Source organism: Petaurus breviceps, unplaced genomic scaffold, assembly GCF_028583685.1.
Source record: "Petaurus breviceps papuanus isolate PSGF00001 unplaced genomic scaffold, PetGlider_PUasm1.0 171, whole genome shotgun sequence".
In the NCBI taxonomy this organism is placed as follows: Eukaryota; Metazoa; Chordata; class Mammalia; order Diprotodontia; family Petauridae; genus Petaurus; species Petaurus breviceps.
In genome coordinates, this window is record NW_027185754.1 from 2,629,623 (window position 1) to 2,649,308 (window position 19,686).

The 19,686-nt window shown below is 37.2% G+C and overlaps 2 long non-coding RNA genes across 2 annotated transcripts in view; one reads left to right on the plus strand and one right to left on the minus strand.

Moving 5' to 3' along the window:
* Positions 1–4,951, plus strand: part of LOC138157246 (uncharacterized) — a 110,714-nt gene extending 105,763 nt beyond the window's left edge. The window contains exon 6 of the long non-coding RNA XR_011167338.1: positions 3,443–4,951. This is a non-coding gene — a long non-coding RNA (uncharacterized lncRNA). The remainder of the gene's footprint in view (positions 1–3,442) is intronic.
* A 1,640-nt stretch (positions 4,952–6,591) lies between these two features.
* LOC138157247 (uncharacterized) lies at positions 6,592–18,131 on the minus strand. The gene is made up of 2 exons (XR_011167339.1): positions 17,840–18,131; positions 6,592–6,801 (listed from the first exon to the last, which is right to left on the minus strand). It is a non-coding gene; the product is annotated as an uncharacterized lncRNA (long non-coding RNA).
* Positions 18,132–19,686: the final 1,555 nt, after the last annotated feature.

Here is a 19,686-nt window from a genome sequence, read left to right on the forward strand (position 1 = left end):
AGAGAGAGAGAGAGAGAGAGAGAGAGAGAGAGAGAGATTGGCTGATTGATTGATGGTTTAATAAAAATGCTACAACCAGATTGGAAAGGGCAACACAAAGACAATGTTTTTCTTGAATCCTTTGTATAAGGAGCACAGGATGAAGGATGAGTGTTAAGCTTGTGGTTTACCCATGGGCATAATTTGTGAACTGAGGCAAGTCCCTTGCCACTCGTTGCATTCTTTGCTTCATATCTCTCTATGACTGAAGATCAGTACCTTTTAGAACTTGTTGAGAAGTAGACAGGATGCTTAGAGCCACTATCTAGAGTAAGTGAGAGCAACACTTGCCTCCCAAACAAACTGACTTCTAGCTGAAAGGGCGAACCAATGGGAACAAGGAAATAGCCTTCTCTCAGGGCTCCTTTGCTGCTGAATGTAGGGGAAGGACATCCCTGACTAATATCATTGGGCCAATTCTTTGGGTAAACATTTGGAAGCTTCAGAATTAGGGTTAGGTAATTTCTAGGGCACTCTGGCTTCATCCTCTGCTGGACTGTCCAGAACCCTGTCCACTAGGCCACGGTCAGTGCAGGATCTACAGTCCTATGATGATTTAATAAAGGTGCACTGACCAAGTAATAAAAACAAGGGATGTCCTAAACGTCCTACATTGATCTTACCTGCTAGCCATTTCCCATGTTTTGGGACAGACACAGATAGAATTCCCATGTGTTTACAAATAGCTGGAGAGGAAAGTTTCTGATGGTCAGTCCTGCTGATACAAGAAATAAGCATTTGTTAAGTTCCCACCATTTGAAAGTTGCTATGTAAAGTGAAATCAGCCTCTGCCCTCAAGGACCTCAAAGTCTGATGGGAGCATGTAAATAATTATGTAAAAACAAGATATAGACAAGTAAACTATGAGGTAGTCTCAAAAGGAAGGCATTGGCATTAAGGGAGATTGGAAAAGGTTTCTTGCAAGAAGGTAGATTTTAGATGAGACTTGAAGGAAGCCAGAGGTGGAGACAGGAAGGGATAGGAAGACCTTGAGCATGATGGGTGAGCCCCCTGAGGATGATATGAACAGGAGTCTCACAAGATGAGGGGCATAGATGGGTTTCAATATCCAGCACTGAAAGGAAGATCCAAATTGATTTCATCATTAACCCCTGTCAAAGTATTAACGTGTATTTGTTGTGTTTATTATTCATCTATGCTTAAGTGTTATTTGGAGTTCAGAGGACATCAATGACGAAAGCAAATCTTTTGGCCCACCATGGGTTAATGGCCCAAAGTTGAATCCAAAAGGGCTCAGTTCAATCCTGTTTCCTTCTCCCTTTGATATCTCCATTTCCCATTTCACTTCCTCTTACAATTTCCTTCTTCCATTCCCAGAACAAACAACTCTCACTGTGGAATTTTGCCATTTTAAAAATCATTTTCCCAGAGTCTGATATTCTAATTTGGCCTCATTCACAGTTACCCTCATGGACGCTTTGATAAGTAACAGGACACCAGCTGTAAAAAGGCAGGAATTCACGTTCTTCATCTCTTACACAATAATGAGCCCCATGCCTGGAAACTTGGGTGTGGATGGGAATAACAGTGATTGAGCTCCTGGGGTCTCAAAGAGAAAAAATATGGTGATATATTTGGGAACAGCAACATCAGAGAGTTCTAAGTAGACAAAGGCTTCATTCCACTAGCAAGCCTTTTACGTGTTTTGTTCCCCTGTTGAGCTCGGCAGCAGAGGAATTATTTTTCACACAAACCAAATTTTCATTACCAAAGAAATGTTTTAAGGCATAATAATAATTCACATCTCTATAGCACTTTAAGATTTACAAGAGACGTTCCCCAAAGCTGCCCTGAGAGGTAGATTTTTAAAATCTATTCAATTCATATTTTAAAAAACAAAAACACATTACCATGTTTCCACATTACCATGATTCCAATCAAAGATTCCCTTATGAATAAATAAATGGGTAATAATAATACATTATAAATAATATAAACTTAAAATCTATCTATATATGTAAAGTCATCATCACAGGGCTTCTTAAATTTTTTCCACTTGCCACTACTTTAGTGCTTCTTGAACTGAGGGTCACAACCCTCACTTCCACTGGTCTCCATATTATAGTTGGACTCTATAATATAAAGAAAACAAGAGAAATATTTGTAATGACCCCATAGAAAACAATTTCTCCAATCCAATTTAAAACGTACTGGATTAATGGATTGATAACAAATGTTGCAGATGAGGAAACCAAGGCACATGGAATTTGTCATCCTCCTGAAGTTTCATATCTCAGTGTGGCTCCAAGGAGTTGTAGCATGTGCCACAACTACAATCCAGTAAAACAGTCTCAGTAGACAGGCTAATTTAGATTGAAGGTAGCTCACAGGCATTAAACCCCTTGGTGAGTTGGGGATGCCTACCCCAAGTATGTGAAGACCAGTGGAATGGGCAGTCAAGAGTAATTTGCTCAAACCTCCATGAAAGTGGTTGAAATAGACACTGTGGAACACTTAGAGCTTGCTAAGACATTGAAAATGCCAAGGTCATCCACTGCATCAGGGGCCATCATCAGCTCATTCTAATTTTTGTCTTGCCACTGGATTTGGATGACTCGGGAGGAGAGAGTGAGGCTGACAACTTTGCACAGCTCTGCCTCACACATCCAACTCACAGGCAAGTCAAGAAATCACCTTATGATGTCTTTGGTCCTCTTCAGAAACCAAGGACAAACAAAAAAGCAGTAGAGCTAGAATTCGAGCATGGGTTTTCAAGTCCAGTGTTCTTTTCTCTATGTAACCTGACTCAAAGTGCTTATAGAAATGTTTACATGTTGCATTGTGGCATGTAAATAAGAACACAAATTGGTATCTCATCTGGACATTTGTTGATAAATGTTTAGCACTTAGTTCTCAAAAAACTCATGACAAACTCATAAGTTTAACTTGCATTATCAACATTTTCTCCACTACTTTTTTCAGTCTAGAAGATCAACAAAAAAATAAATCAAGTCTTGTTTTATAGCATTTGCTTATTTCTGGTGTATAAATGCTCATATAGAAAATCAAACAATTAGCTCTTTAAACTGGTGTAAACTGGCTGCAGCAGATCCCAGACACATCTTTTATTAGTGATGTAAGGGGGAGAGGGAGATCAGAAGATTTCCTTTATGAGTTTTGTGGGTTTGCAGAATAGTGAGAAGGTGCATTTGATGGGCACTTCCCCCAGGATGGGGTAGGCATGCCTATTGACCCCTAGTTCACAAGGGATGGCTCCTTTTGGGTTTTAGGGATAGAAGCTGTCCTTAAAAAGACTGACTAGGACTCAAGGGAATACAGGTTCTTGTCAGAGAAGCTGTTCCACTATATTGGCCTATAAAAGAAAGGTAACATACCACTTTGGGACTTTCACTTTTCCGTTTGTTTCCTTATCCTTGTTCAGGTGGAAAATGGAAGCATAGCAAAGTGGACCTTACCTGGATTCCAGGAGAATAGAAGATCCTAATGAGGCTCCTATATCCAGGGCACAGGAGAAAACAAGAACATGTTCATAATTTCTCCCCTGCTATGAGATCATATGATCGATATAGTGCTGGAAGGGACTTTAGAGACCATCAAGTCTCTAACCCTCTCATTTTACAAAAAAAGAAACTGAGATACAGAGAATAGTTTGCCCAATGTCACATAAATAGAAAATGTTGGAGATGAGATTTGAACCCAAGTATCCCTGATTACAGCTCCAATACTCTACCCACTATGCCATGCTGTTTCCTATGTGTTAAATGTGTCCCATGCTTTGGGATAGGAACAAATAGAATTCTCATGTGTTTGCAAATGGATGGAAAGGACAGTTTCTGAGGATAGACTTGCCTAATCCAAGAGCTGACAGTAGTCAGAACAACATAGAGTTTCTCCAAAAGCATATGACAAAAACAGACATGCTGGACCATTCAAATAGAAAGGGGGATTCATAGACAATGTTCCTAAATCCCAATGTCTTTTATACAGAGAGAAGGATCTAAGTTTCCTAGTCAGTATCATCTAGGAGCAAAGCCTTCTGGCAGAGACAGATTTGGGAGGAAGAGGCAAACATTAAGGTTCCTTCCAAAAAAGTACGTGTTTACACACATGTATACATGCATGCATACATATAATGTGTGTGTATGTGTGTGTGCAAAATCTCATTGAGGATATATAAAGAAGGGGGGAAAGGTCAAGGAAAATAATGAAAAATAATTGGCAAGGAAAAAGCTATAGAAGTATAAGATCTAAAACAATACAATAATCATCAAAACGATTTAGTACTAATGTTTAAGTCAATAATTGGAAAAGATTAGTTATTCAACATAAAGAAGAAAAAAATAGTAGCCTAGCATTCAATAAACCCCAAAACTCCAACTATTCATGAACTACTCATGTAGAGACTCACCAATCAACAAGAACTGCTAGAAAAATGGGAAAGCTATCTGGCAAAATTAGGTTTAGACTAATAGCTTACTCCATATACCACAATAAGCTCCAAATTGATACAGGACCTAGATGTAAAATAATACATCATAAACAAACTAGAGGAGAAAGGAAGGTGATATATTTTACAACTGTCGACAGGGATAGATTTTTTTAATTAAATAATGGGGACAATTTTGATTATATACAATTAAAAAAACTTTTACAAATAAAAACAATGAAGTTAAAATTAGAAGGGAAATGTAACTGGGAAATATCTTTTGCAGAAAATTCCTACAATAAAAATCTCTTATCGAAGACATATAAAGAATATATTCAAATATATGAGAATAAAAACCATTCCCCAATTGATACATGATGAAAGAATATGAAAAAAGAGTTCTCAAGGGAATAAATCCAAGCTATCAATAAAATCAATAATAATATTTTAAAAATACACACCAAATCAATAATAAGAAATTCAAATTAAAATAATTCTGAGGTTCTACCCTACATTCATCAAATTGGCAAAAATAACCAAAAGGGGGGGGGATGACAATTGTTGGAGGGGATTTGGGAGGCTAGGCACACTTATTCACTATGGTGAATGACTCCAGTCATTCTGAAAAACAGTTTGGAACTATACTCAAAAAGTCACTAAGTTCTTTTTTTTATATTTGACCTAGTAATAACACTACTAGTCATATTCCCCAAAAAGATAAAAGAAAGAGGGAAAGGACCCATTTGTGCAAAATGTAATATTCCTGCTGATAGCAAAAAATAGAAACTAAGGGGGTGCCCTTCAAATAGGGAATGATTGAACAAAATATAGCACATTATATTATATAGTGGTATAATAGCAACCACACTAGTACACAGGGTGGACTGCTAGCACAGGTTTTTTTTGATCTGCTTTATAAAGGAAAGACAGAAAAAAAACTTTGAAAAGGTTAACAACTTTTAATTACAGAGAAAGAAGTGAGTATAGAAAATACAAGCAGAGAAATTAGCACAAAGACCAACAGACAGGGCTCCAGCTCTCTGAACATAGCAATATTGCTATACACTTTACATACATCACTTGATCGAGGGAGCACAGAAATCTGAGCAGTCGAGGGGGCTCTGAACATATGGCTACTCAGAGTATCAACCAGGAAATTGAAAGATCCTTCTCATGAGTGAACTCCCAAAGCAAAATGCCAACCTCCCAGGATACATATCAAAGACAGCATCTGATTGGTTCAAAGTCAGAGGGCACAAAAGCCTACTTGACTCGGCACAGCTGTGAATTATCAGGGTTCAAAGGAGATCAGTCCTTCAGATGTTCACAATTTAGCCTGAGCCTGGGAAACTGAACTCCAAAAATAAAACAACAAAAAAATCCACCTTTGCTGGTGCTTACAAATGGATATTATTGTATCATTAAAATGAATTTAGAGAATCCTGAAAAAGTATCAAGTGATAGAGAATTCAGTGAGCAAAACCAAGAGGACAATTTATACAATAACTATAAAACCACAAAGAAAAAAAACTTTAAAAGATTTAAGGTCTCTGATCAATACAAGGACTAACCATGACTCCAGAGTACTGATGATGAAGTTGACTGCCTACCTATTGACAGTGATGGGTTAAAGGTAAAGAATGAGTTACATGTCTTCAAATATGACCAATATCTGATTTCCTTGAATATGTTTATTTGTTAAAGGGAAGATTTTAAAAACATGGTTGGTGTGACATCTGGGGAAGAGAGAAAGTTAATAATAATGATTTCAAAAGAGAAGAAAAAGAAAAGAGGATCCTTGAAGCAGTCAGTAAACAAGTATTTATTAAACACTTACTGTATAGCAGACACTATGTTAAACATTTTAAAATGCATAGAAAAGAACAGAGGACCAGGTGGCTCAGTGAGTAAGAGCACCGGCTCCAGTGTCAGGATGACCTGGATCAAACCCGGGCTCAGATACTCAGCACCACACCCAGAAATAACTGGCCGTGTAACCTTGAGCAAGTTACTTAACCCCAATTGCTTTAAAAAAAAAAAAAAAGAACAGAACAGAGGAAATTCAGTGAGAGACACAGACAAGCAGGATAGCTTCGAAATGTATTAAATTTATTCAACTCTAAAAAAAACTTATGTAACAGATATTTGTGGTATATATAATTTTATTTTCCTTTTATTCTTTACATGTGGAAATATTCATGTTGTTGCTCTTTGTAAAGTTCATAATAATAAAAAAATTAAAATTATGAAAAATTATCCCAACTTTGAGAGTTCAAGTAATTGACTTCTTGAGAAAGGACCATTACTGAGTATGTGTACTTGTTGGAGAAACATGAGGTTCATCCACACAGTCCCTGAAATAGAAGGAATAATAGTCAAATCAAAATCAAGAGAGAAAAAGTGATTGAGTCCTTGCTAACCCCTTTTTTAAAAAAATTAAGTTTTATTAATATTATTTTGCATCATCTATATTTTTTCAGTATTATTCTCTCTCCCTCTTCTCTCCTCAGAGAGCCATCCTTCATAACAAAGACTAAAAAGAAAAAAAAGGTCAGCAAAACTAACACCTTGATAAAATCTGACATTATCTATAATCTCATATCTCTCATCACCCACCTATGCAAAGAAGGGAGAGAGGTCCTTTCTCACATTTCTTTTTTTAATTAGTCACACTATTGCAGTGTAGAAATAATATCCACGTATAGTGCAGGCAAAACGTTAGGATGTCTTGCACCTCCAAAGTGTGCTTATCTTCTTGGAGAAATCTAAACCACAGGAGGCATAACAAACCTGGGAAGGTTCCTGTAAGGGAACTAAGGATTCAACAGAATATTGGAGTTCTGTCCTAATAATATCACCAAATATTGTCTCTTCCAAGGGAAACTACTATGAGTCATTTATATGTGTTCTGGGTCTCTTTATGCCCTCCTGTGTGTCTTTTGGGTGATTTTTGTGTTTTCTATTTCTTTATCATGAGATCATATGAGTCTTTTGTACCTTTTGTATTTTCTTTGGGGCAAAATAAAGGATATACTTGATCTATAAACATTTATTTTTTTTAAAGCAATTGGGGTTAAGCAACTTGCTCAAGGTTACATGCCAGGTGTTTCTGGGTGGGTGCTAAGTGTCTGATCCCAGATTCGATCCCAGGTTATCCCGACTCTGGGGCTGGTGCACTTACTACCTGGCTACCCCTATGAACATTCATTAACTTCAGTGTTTATATAGGAGCAGGGGATCCCCTTTTCCCATTTCTGTGGAAACCTTGATGAGAGATATATTTGAAGTTTCCCATTGTAAATTCTTAGCAGGGGCATGCTGAGCCAAAGACAAAATTCCCTTTTGGGGTAGATCACACGGGACTAGAACCAGTCATTATGAGCCCAGGGTTTTGTTTTGTTTTATTTTGTTTTGCTTGGGGGGTGGGGCTGAGTTATGAGTTATAGTGATTTTGGAAAGATTTAGACAGTTCTGAACACAATCCCTAATTAGTGTGATGCAGTGGAAAGAATGCTGGCTTTTGTATTCAAAGGACTAAGGCTCATTCCTAGCTCTGACACTTGCTAACTGTGGAACATTGTGCAAGTCACTTAAGTTCTCTGGTCTCAGTTTCCCATCTGGAAAATGAGAGAGTTGGGGAACCTGGGACCTTGAGACCACATGTGGCCTTCTAGGTACTTGGGTATGGTCTTTTGACTGAGTTCAAGTTTTACAGAACAAATCCTTTTATTAAGGGGATTTGTTATGTGAAGTTTGGATTCGGTCAAAGGGCCATGCTTGAGGTCCTAGAGGGCAACAGGTGGCCTTAGGTTCCCCTGTTGTGACACACAGGTTCCCCATCCCTGAGTTAGACTATAGATCTTTTGAGTCCTTCCAACTCTAAATCTATGATCATATGAACCTTTGACAATCTATTAAATCCCTTTAGAAATCTCAGAGCTATATGTATACCCCAAGGACATAAAAAATAGAAATGTCCAAAAAAAAAAACCAAAGTATTTATTGCAGCATTTTTTTTTGTAGTAGGAACTTCCTCATCTTGGATAGACAGTCAATCAATAAGCTTTGTGAATGATCTTGTGTCAGGCACTATACTAAGTACTAAGGATCTGATAAAGGGGAAAAATAATGTCCCTACCCTTAAACAATATACATTCTTTTTTTTTTTTTGCAGGGGGGAAGGCAGGGCAATTGGTGTTAAGTGACTTGCCCGAGGTCACATGGCTAGTAAGTGCTAAGTGTCTGAGGCTGTATTTAAACTCAGGTCCTCCTGACTCCAGGGCCAGTGTTCTATTCACTATGCCACCTGGCTACCCCAACAGCACATATTCTAATGGAGGAAACAACAAGCAAGAAACTATTTGCATATAAACTAATTACAGAGTAAGTGGAAAACTATGTGAAAGGAGGTCCCTCTTTCCTGATTCCTCCAGCTTCCAATGCCTCCTATCCCAAAGAGGGTGATTAAGATGGAGAATAGGCTAGAGACACATCATATGAAGGCCACTTGAAGGAACTGGGGATATTGATATAATCCATAAAGTTGGACCCAATATGACAAACCACGTTCACCTTGAGAATCTCTTGTATAGTGGAGATTGCACATGAAACAGTGCAAGCATGCTGGATCTAGAATGAGAAGACCTAAGTAGAAATCTGGTTGGGTCACTGACTACTACCTAAATGATCCTGACAAAGTCATGCCACAGACCTGGGCCTCACTGTTTTTATCCGTAAAATGAAGTGGTTGGACTGAGTGGCCTCCACAGTCCCTTTCAGGTTTAAATCTAAAATTCTATTTTCTTTTTTGACTGTTCTCAACCAAAATTTGTTCTGAAATTTCAGTATTTGATTTGTGTCATTCCGTTATAGGGTCCTCAGCTCCCTTGCAAGCAATTAGGCTAACAATATAGGCTCACTGACTATAGGACAGTTTTTATTTAACCTAAGGGAAAGCACACGTCAGGTACTTGCCAGTTCTTATATGGACATTTCATTTACTGAAATGGATTAAAAAATAATATTAATTTAAGAAACACAAAGGAAATTAGCCTTAAGAGAACCTGATAGTTCTGAAAGGACCTAAGATAGAGATAATTAAGATAGATAGATAGATAGACAGACAGACAGATAAATAGTAAGTTAATAAGCATTTATTTAAAAAAAAATCTTACTCTGGATCAGACACTGTGCTAAGTATGGGGATATAAAAGCAAGATGGTGCCTCTTCTCAAGGAGAGCTTACATTCTAATAGTGGTAGGCATTACATAAAGGATAGGTGAAAAGCAGTGGGCATGGGGGATAATACAGGGAAGGAGATCAATAAGCTAGGAGAGAAATAAGCTGCATGGCTAGGATTTCTGATCATATGGCAGTTGATCTCACTGAAAGAAAGTGACTAATTTACATATGACTATTTTTAGATCTTTAAAGATTATAACTGGGAAACCCAAAATTTGGGGGCATTTATAGGGCAATTGTATCTTGATCATCAAGATACAGCCTCAACCCAGGACAGATGTGGGGCATTACACATGTGAAAACCATGAACTGAGGCAGGAGAGACATAAGAAGCTGGGGGATTAGAAGGTAGAAGCTGAAGGAAAAAGCTGCTTGCAAAATCCAAGATATTTAAAGTCAGATATGAGAATGCAGAATCTGAGAAATCAAAAGTATAGCCCAAGAGACCCACTGACTAGAGACAGAGACACTTTGCAGTTGATGTGGGAGTTTATCTGATTGAAAGAAAGCTCTGATGCTGGGATCTGATTAGAGAAAGTCAGATCCTCAACTCTTTGAAAAGCTGGTTAGGAACAAGCTTTCCTGTTTTGTAACACCATATACAGCTTGAGAGAGGCTTTGCCACTCAAATATTTGCCTACATTACCCTTTACTACCCTCTATGATTAGAGATACCTAATTACACTCTAGGTTGGCTTACTCTCTTCAACTTGCCCTCATTCTAGTAAGTATAATTTATCAGAAAAGGACCACCACTATACAGTTACACCCTAACTTTCTCAGGATTCTAGAAGTAAACCTGTAGTAGGGAATACACTCCCTCTACTTACTACAAGAGTTTTCAAGCCCCCACCAATGTGTTCCCATTTATACACAAAACCAGCCATTCACAATAAGAAGTCTTTTAGATCTTAAACAAGATCATTTACTTAACAACAAGGAAAAAGAAATAACAAAACAGGCATGCATATATAGACACATATATAAATGTATATATATATATATACATATGTGAATAAATATTCATATATGTGTATATATCCATACATATGAATGCAAAAATAATAATACTTTATAGTCATATAAATACGAGTTATACTTTCCTCTCAGTGTACTTATCTATGGGGGAGAGTAAAAACATACTTACAGAAACTTGTCAGAGAAATGTTAAGAATGTAGAAAGCCGAGGCGGCCAGGTAGCACAGCGAGTAAGAGCACTGGCCCCAGTGTTAGGATGACCTAGGAATCGAATCCGGGCTCAGACACTTAGCACCCACCCAGAAACACCTGGCCGTGTAACCTTGAGCAAGTTACTTAACCCCGATTGCTTCAAAAAAAAAAAAAGAATGTAGAAAGCCTATGTATTTAGGGTAATTCATAACTAAAGAAGTGTAAAATTCATTGTGCTCTTTCTGTTTTAGGAACTATCAATAAAAGTTCCTTTATGAATTTGACTTCTGTGTTGACCAAATGCTTCCATTGATAAGCTTAGTTGATCATACAGTGCCTCACTGGGCAAGCAAACTAGTAAATCCACTGGGTGACTGCTCTGATTTTCTGCTTCCAAACTGACAGGGTACAGTAGGCTCTGGAAACCCCCCCCCCACTCCAAGTCTCCTTGAGCTTTCCCATGTTGTCAAGTCTCTGCCATTTGCTTAAAGCATCCCAGTAATCCTCTCAACTAGACCTTCATTGTGACCTATACATAATCTCCCAGTTCTCTGTTGCCCAGCCCTTCATTCTCAGTCACCTCCTTAGTCTGCTGGCCACTCCCATCCAGATCCTCCCTAGACCCCTTTTCCCAGTCACCCCAGACTACTTGGCAACTGCTAGATCCCTCCTACAGTCTTTCCATATATACGATCCATCTTGCCTCCATTGAGGTGCTCAGATTCAATCTGGCTCTTGCATTAGGGATAGACATACTTAGATTCCTTAAGAGTTTGGCCAATATGGAAGATTTTTAGAATCATGCCCACCAAAAATCATGTTCTAATAAAACTTTTCTCTAGCTGAAAGAAGGCTTGGGTTGAATTCATTTGGGCAGGAACCATGTGTCACTATTTTGGGGTCTCAGGACCCCTAAACCTTAACAAAACTCTTCCTTTGCACATATGGTCTTACTCCTTAACAACAACTGTAGTATCCATCACTTTCAGCTTAAAGTTTAATTGATGCTGCTCTGAAATTTGCTCTTTTAATGCTAACTCTCTCTCTCCTCTTATCTTTCTGGGATTAGACTTTGGTTCCTGTTTTTTTTTAATAGCTCTTTCTTAGCCTATACTTAAAAACTAAATCCTCATCTTCTGTCAATAATCAGATAAATTATATTTGTCCCATAACCATAGAACAATTCTGGTATCTATATCATTCCAGCATACTATAGTTCGTCATCATTGAAAATTATAAATTATCGTCTCGGTACTCTCAGAATCAGAATAACAGCTTCCCTGCCAAGGCAGACTTTGCGACTGCTTTTTTTCAAAAACATAAACCCTAAACAAGTAAACTCACCCTCCCTTATAGGAGGACTCTTTTATATATGCATGTAGTCTGCCTCATTTAAATATAAAGTCCTTGAGGTCAGGAAATGTACTTTTGTCCTTGTATTCTCAATTCCTAGAATAGCACTTGGCATATAAAGGCCTTAATATAAGCTTGATGGACTGATTGCTAGGTACTGAGAGTACAAAGACAAAAAGTGAATAATAACCCTTGCTCTCTAGGAGCCTACCTTCTGCTAAGAGATAGAAAAATCCAAGTAGGTAAGTAAATGCAAGGTAATTTAAGAGTGAGAAAGTACTAATAAATCAGGTATTCAGCAGACATAATTTTGTACATTTATTTTGTTGATGTTAGACTCATTAGTTTATTTTTTTTTAATTTTTATTATAATCTTAATAATACTCTTAACAAATATCCAAAAAAATCTAATTTTAAAAGACAACAGAAAATGGGGTTAGAGGTAGCTGTTGGCATTGTAGATAGAGTACTAGGCCCAGAGTCAGGAAGATCTGAGTTCAGCTCTGGCCTTAGACAATTACTAGCTATAAGACCCTCAGCAAGTCACTTAACAGCTGTGTACCTCAGTTTCCTTATCTGTAAAATGGGAAGCTTAATAGCATATACCCCCCAGGGTTGTTGTGAGGATCAAGTGAAATAATATGTATTGTTATTAATACATATTACACATAATACATAGCTTAGAACTGTGCCTAGAATTTAGTAGGCACTTAATAAGTACTTTTTTCAAACTATCGTTCTTTGCAGATGATATGAAATCATACTCAGAAAATCCTAGAGAATCAACTAAAAAACTACTTGAAATTATTAACAACTTTAGCAAAGTTGCAGGATACAAAATAAACCCACATAAATCATCAGCATTTCTACATATTACCTACAAAGTCCAGCAGGAAGAGATGGAAAGAGAAATTCTTTTTAAAATAACTATAGACAACATAAAATACTTGGGAGTCTACTTGCTAAGACAAACCCAGGAACTATATGAACACAACCATAAAACACTTTTCACACAAATAAACAATTGGAAAAATATTAATTGCTCGTGGACAGGCCAAGCTAATATAATAAAAATGACAATTCTACCTATATTAATCTACTTATTCAGTGCCATACCAATCAAATTATCAAAAAAAATTATTTTATAGAGATAGAAAAAATAATAACAAAATTCATCTGGAATAACAAAAGTTCAAGGATATCAAGGAAGTCAATGAAAAAATAGTATTAAAGAAGGTGGTCCAGCTGTACCAGATCTCAGACTGTATCACAAAGCAATAATTATCGAAACATTCTGGTACTAGTTAAGAAATAGAGTAGTGAGGAATAAAGCCAATGAAATCAAGATTAGAAGAGAAGTAGAAAGCTGGGAAACAATTTTTACAACCAGTGTCTCTGATAAAGGTCTAATTTCACAAATAAATAGAGAACAGAGTCAAATTTATAAGAATACAAATCATTCCCCAATTGATAAATGGTCAAAGGATATAAAAGGCAGTTTTCAGATGAAGAAATTAAAGCTATCTACAGTCATATGGGAAAAAATGCTCTAAATCACTGTTGATTAGAGAAATGCAAATAAGAACAATCACATCACACCTATCAGATTGACTAACTTGACAAAATGATAAATGTAGGAGATGTGAGAAAATTGGAACACTAATGCATTGTTGGTGGAGTTGTGAACTGATCCAACCATTCTGGAGAGGAATTTGGAATTATGCCCAAAAGGTCATAAAACAATGCATACCCTTTGATCCAGAAATACCACTTTCTGTATCCCAAAGAGATCATAAAAATGAGAAGAGGGCCCACATGTATAAAAATATTTATAGCAGTTCTTTTTGTGGTGGCCAAGAATTGGAAACTGAGGAGATGCCCATTAACTGGGAAACAGTTGAACAAGTTTTGGTATATGAATGTAATGGAATACTATTGTTCTGTAAAAAATGATGAGCTGGTAGACTTCAGAAAAACCTAAAAAGACTTACATGAACTGATACTAAGTGAAGTGAGCAGAAGTAGGAGAACATTGTACACAGTAACATCAACACTGTATGATGACTAACTTTGATAGACTTAGCTCTTCTCAGCAATGCTAGGATCTAAGACAACTCCAAAAGAGTCATGATGGAAAATGCTATCCACATCCAGAAAAAGAACTATGGAGTCTGAATGCAGATCGAAGTATACTATTTCCTCTCTTTTTCATTTGTTTCTTCTTTCTCATGGTTTCTCCCTTTGGTGCTAATTGTTCTTTACAATATGACTAATGTGCAAATATGTTTAATATGAATGTTTATGTATATTCTATGCCAGAATTCAAGCTGTCTTGGAGAGGGGGGAGGGAAGACAGGGAGAGAAAATTTAGAACTCAAAATCTTACAGAAGTGAATGTTGAAAACTAAAAATTAATCAATTTTTCAAAAAAGAAATAGAGTGGTAGATCAGTGGAATAGATTAGGTACAAATCACATTGTAGTAAATGACCATAGCCACCTAGTATATAATAAACCCAAAGATCCAAGCTTTTGGAACAAAAGTTCATAATTTGGCAAAAACTGCTAGGAAAAGTGGAAAACAGTATGGTAAAAACTAGGTATAGACCAATATCTCATACTGTATAGCAAGATAAGGTCAAAATGGGTATAGAATTATACATAAAGGGTGATACCATAAACAAATTAAGAGAGCATGGAATAGTTTATATCAGATTTATGGATAAGGAAAGAATTTAGAACCAAAGAAGATATAGAGAACATTACAAAATGTGAAGTAGATAATTTTGATTATATAAAATTAAAAAGTTTTTGCACAAACAAAACCAATGCAACCAAAATTACAAGGAAAGCAGAAAACTGGGAGGAAATTTTGTAGCAAGTATCTATGATGAAGGCCTCATTCTCAGATATATAGAGAACTGAGTGAAATTTATAACAATAAAAGCCATTTCTCAATTGATAAATGGTCAAAGAATATGAACAGAAAGTTTTCGGACAAAGAAATCAATGCTATCTATAGCCATATAAAAATGCTCTTAATCATTACTCATTAGAAAAATGCAAATTAAAACAACTCTCAGATACTACCTCATACCTATAAGAGGACCTAATATGACAAAAAAGAAAAATGTTTGATGTTGGAGAGGTCATGGGAAAACTCAGACACCAATGCACTGTTAGTGGAGTTGTGAACTGATCCAACCATTCTGGAGAGCAATTTGGAACTATGCCCAAAGGGCTATAAAACTACACATATCCTTTGATCCAGCATTACCACTGCTAAATCCATATCCCAAAGATATCCAAAAAAAGAGAAAAGGACCTATTTGTACCCCCCCAAAATTGCAGCTCTTTTTGTGATGGCTAAGAACTATAAATCAAAGAGATACCCATCAATTGGAGGCATGGCTAAATAAGCTGTGGTATATGATTGTAATGGAATAGAAATGACTTGAAAAGACTTACATGAACTGATGCATAGAGAAGTGAACAGAAGCAGGTGAACATTGTATACGGTAACAGCAATATCATTCAATGAAGAACTATCAGTGACTTAGCTGTTCTCAGCAATACAATGATCCAAGTTCCAAGACAATCCAAAAGGATTAATAATGAAGCATACTAGCCACCGCTGGAGAAAAAACTGATATTGTTTGAATACAGACTGAAGAATACTGTTTCACTTTCTTTCCTTTTTTTTACTTTATTCAAGTCTTCTTGTACAAAATGACTAATATGGAAATGTTATACATAATTGCACATGTATAACCTATATCTGATTGAGGAAGGGAGGGACAGAATTTGGAATTCAAAACTTTAAATAAAAATGTTAAAATAAGTAAATAAATGCTTGTTTCCTTCCTTCCCTAAATAAAACCATAAGCTCTTAAGTACTTACATTTTGATTAAAAATATATCATGCAACATAAAATTTAATTACATTAATAATGGTAATTGATTTGCCTTTTGTCCTCTTGCAATCTCCTTTTTGACTGTATACTTACAAACTTGTTTTGTCATTGGTTTCCTTTCTTTTTTTGTTAAATCGAGTTAATGAATATGTTCTCTTGATTAAGTCGTGGATACAGTAAGTGACACTATTTGCAATCTTCGTTTTAAGATTAGATCATAGGATAACAGAAAATTCATGGGGTTTGCAGCCAAAAAAAAAAATCCTGGGTTAAAATCCTAGCCCTGCTACATATGGCTATTATGACTATGACCAAGTCTTGTCCTTTCTCCAGGACTCAGTTTGTACATCTATAAAATGAGTGAAGTTGGAGTAAATGCCCTTTAAGGTATCTTTTGACTCTAAATCTTATAATGTTTAGTAGGCCTTCTCTCTCCTCCATGACGCTAGGTCTCAGTCATTTACAATTACTTCCCTCTCTTCCTTTTACTGTAAAATTGCTTTGACTTTGCCTGTCTAAGGCATGAGGGTTGTTTTTATTCACAATTAAGCTTGCTGGAAGCATGGCTTGAATTTTCTGAGTTTTGGTTCCAGTAAATAAATGTTGTGTCTGGCAACATCTTAACAGCCAAAACGTTTTCTTTCTTGGTAAGATATTGGTTTTGTTAGCAGACTTTTCAAGATGGAAGTGAATGTTTCCATCCTGGTGGCTTAAATTTGAGGGGTTTTTTTTAGGGGGTTGGGAGGATGTGGAAGGGGGGGGGAGACATTAAACCAAGCAATTATTTATTATGCCCCTGACTTCCAATAGGGGAGTGCCCTCTGCTGGAATGTTTGTCAACACTTCCACAAAATGTGTGCAAACATTTTGAAAATGTCTGTATTAGGGATGTAGACACAGTGGGGTGGCAGAGGATGCAATTCCAAGCCTAGGTCTGACATGTTCTTCCGGGAAATTCCCCCAGATTTAAGAATCATCTTCTTAAGTGTTTTTCTTCTCTAAAAGATTCCTCTCTTAATTTTTGGTGTTTAATGTAAGATGTGTTGCATTTTTTTTCCAGGGGGGAGGGGGCAGTTCTGGGAGGGAGGGCCAAGAAGGAGGTAGTTATGGAAGTAGGAGTATAGCATTTAATCAAAGTCCCTTTTACAAATAACGCCAATCAGTGAAGGGAGAATGCATAAGGAGACTTCCTACAGTCATTTCAAACTGGTAAGCCTTGTCTTTGAAGAGTCCTTTTTTTTTAATGACCTAATCACCATTTTAAAACTTTCATTATTTAAAGTAGTAGAAAAAGTAGGTTGCTACAACCTCAAAATGTTTTCCTAAAGAGAAGATCTGGCCTTAATTGCAGCTAAATCTGGAAATCGAAAGAGAGGATGGGATTCTTTAGCTATTTAAACGCCCGTCATTGTTCCTCAAAAGTATTAAACATAGATAGAATTCATGTGCATCAGAAAAATGTCAGAGCCCATCCAAGATGCTGTTATTTATTGCTTTGCTTATTACTTTAAAAGCTTTGGATTCTTGTAGAATATGGTTTAGTGGGTCAAACATCCCCTTTCCTCTCATTTATCAGCCTTTTGATCTCATGTCAGTTCTAAATGTTGGCACGCCTGGGCCTTAGCCGTATGCTGCAAGATCACAAAAAAAAAAAAAAAAAAAAAAAAAAAAGAAAGAAAGAAAAAAAGGCATCGTTACATCTTTAAAAACTTACGGGCATCCTGGTGCTCTAGGATCCCAGCCTCAGTTAGCAGATGTGGTATTGAGTTCCCCCAGTCCTCACTGCCCTTTTGTCTATGATTATTTTATAGTTTTGTTCTGCATTCCTTCCACTCAACCTCAAGTCGATAGAAGCCTGTTCCTTTATTAGTTACATATGTCTGCACCCTTTTACCTCAGCAGGGAAAGACAAAATATGGAGGCGGGCTGAAGGTTTGGGATGGTCAAGCTAATCCTTCCCCACCTTGAACTAATCGGCAGGCTGATGCGTTATTGTGCTCAGCCCTGTGCTTGAGCACAGAGCAGTGGGGTTTCAATTTGTAGAAGCATAAACAGATACTAAAGTTGAGAGAATGTGCAATGATTTGTTAGCGGAGTTCAGATCAAATTATCGCAGTGGTCCCCTGCTGACAGTCCTCACAATTACCTCCTTTTTTCTTGATCTTTAAATGTTTTCTGTTTCACTTAAGCCTCGGTAAATAGTTGACTTCTAGTCCGACTTCATTTATTGACATGAAAGGCTTGATTTATTTGTGTTCTCCCAGCCAACCCCACCCCCACCAAAGTGGCTTTCACAGGAAGGCAAAGTAATGTTTTTTCAGAAAAAAGAAAAAAAAACCCACCCTTAAGGAAAAAGAGACGATAAGTTTATTGTGACTTGTTAAGGAAGCAGTTTAATAATGCGGCTGGCAATGGTCTGGAAATTAATTGGATTCCTCAATCCCCCCAAATTCTGAAATTTGCTTTAAAAGCTTTTTATCAGCCCCCCACAGATGTTGTGCTTTCCTAAACCTTGAAATCCAAAGTGGGAAAACTTGTAAATAGAGAGTGTTCATATTTTGAGATAAGAATCCATAATAGGATTATTTAGAACACCAGAATTTGATCATTATTTAAAAGAAAATTGAATATAGGCTGTCAGTGGTGTTTGTCCTCTCCATGGAGCAGATTCACTTGATGCACAAGTTCAGGAGAATTAACTTCAACATTTGTTTTCACTCTTTGCCCCCCTCTCTTCCCCCGTTTTCAACCCTTGACTCTCACTCTCGCATAGTTACATTTGTCTGCTGCTTACAATTCTACTGGGACTGATTTATCATCATTTGCTAACATATCTGTCTCAAAATCTCAGCTTTGATCAGCTTGTATTTTATAACTTACATCTGTTCTACATTTAACCTTTTGTAATGCTGTTTTTCAAAAATATTACCTGATATAACAAAAGAATTGTGTTAGTGCAAACATGAATGGGAGGAAAGACACCCGCCAAACATACCTGCCTACGCATCTGTCTATTCACTAAAATGATGGCTGAGGCTTTTCTGAGTTGTCCTACTTGGCCCCTCCACCTCTGTCCCTTTGCCTTGACCCTGACTCAGTTGAAGGCTCTTGCCAGAAAGATGGGGAGACCTTGTGAAGAGCTGAGCAGTCACTGGCCTAGAAGCCAGAAGCTCAGCTAACCTCCTAATCTTGCCTGCAGAAGTCACCTGGGCAGATCCTCAAGAGGGAAAGGCATGATGAGCCATTCATTGTTCTCTCATCCAATTCTTGCCAAGTGGTCAGGGTGGTTATGGGCTTATCACACCACTATTGAGTCTCCCCATTCCGTTCTGCACCTCCTGCCTTTGTACTGCTGTGGTCATCCCACTCCTCTGTTCAAGTAATTCCCTGTGGCCCACCTGGAGGATGCCCCATCTTCCAAACATATTCTGTACTTTCCTGCCTTCATCTTTTTTGCTCATGTTGTTTCCTGTAGGTAGAATGTCTACCTTCTTCTTCCTTGCCTTTCAAATTTCTAACCAGCTCAACTCAAATTGTTCCATGAGGCTCTTCCCAGATACA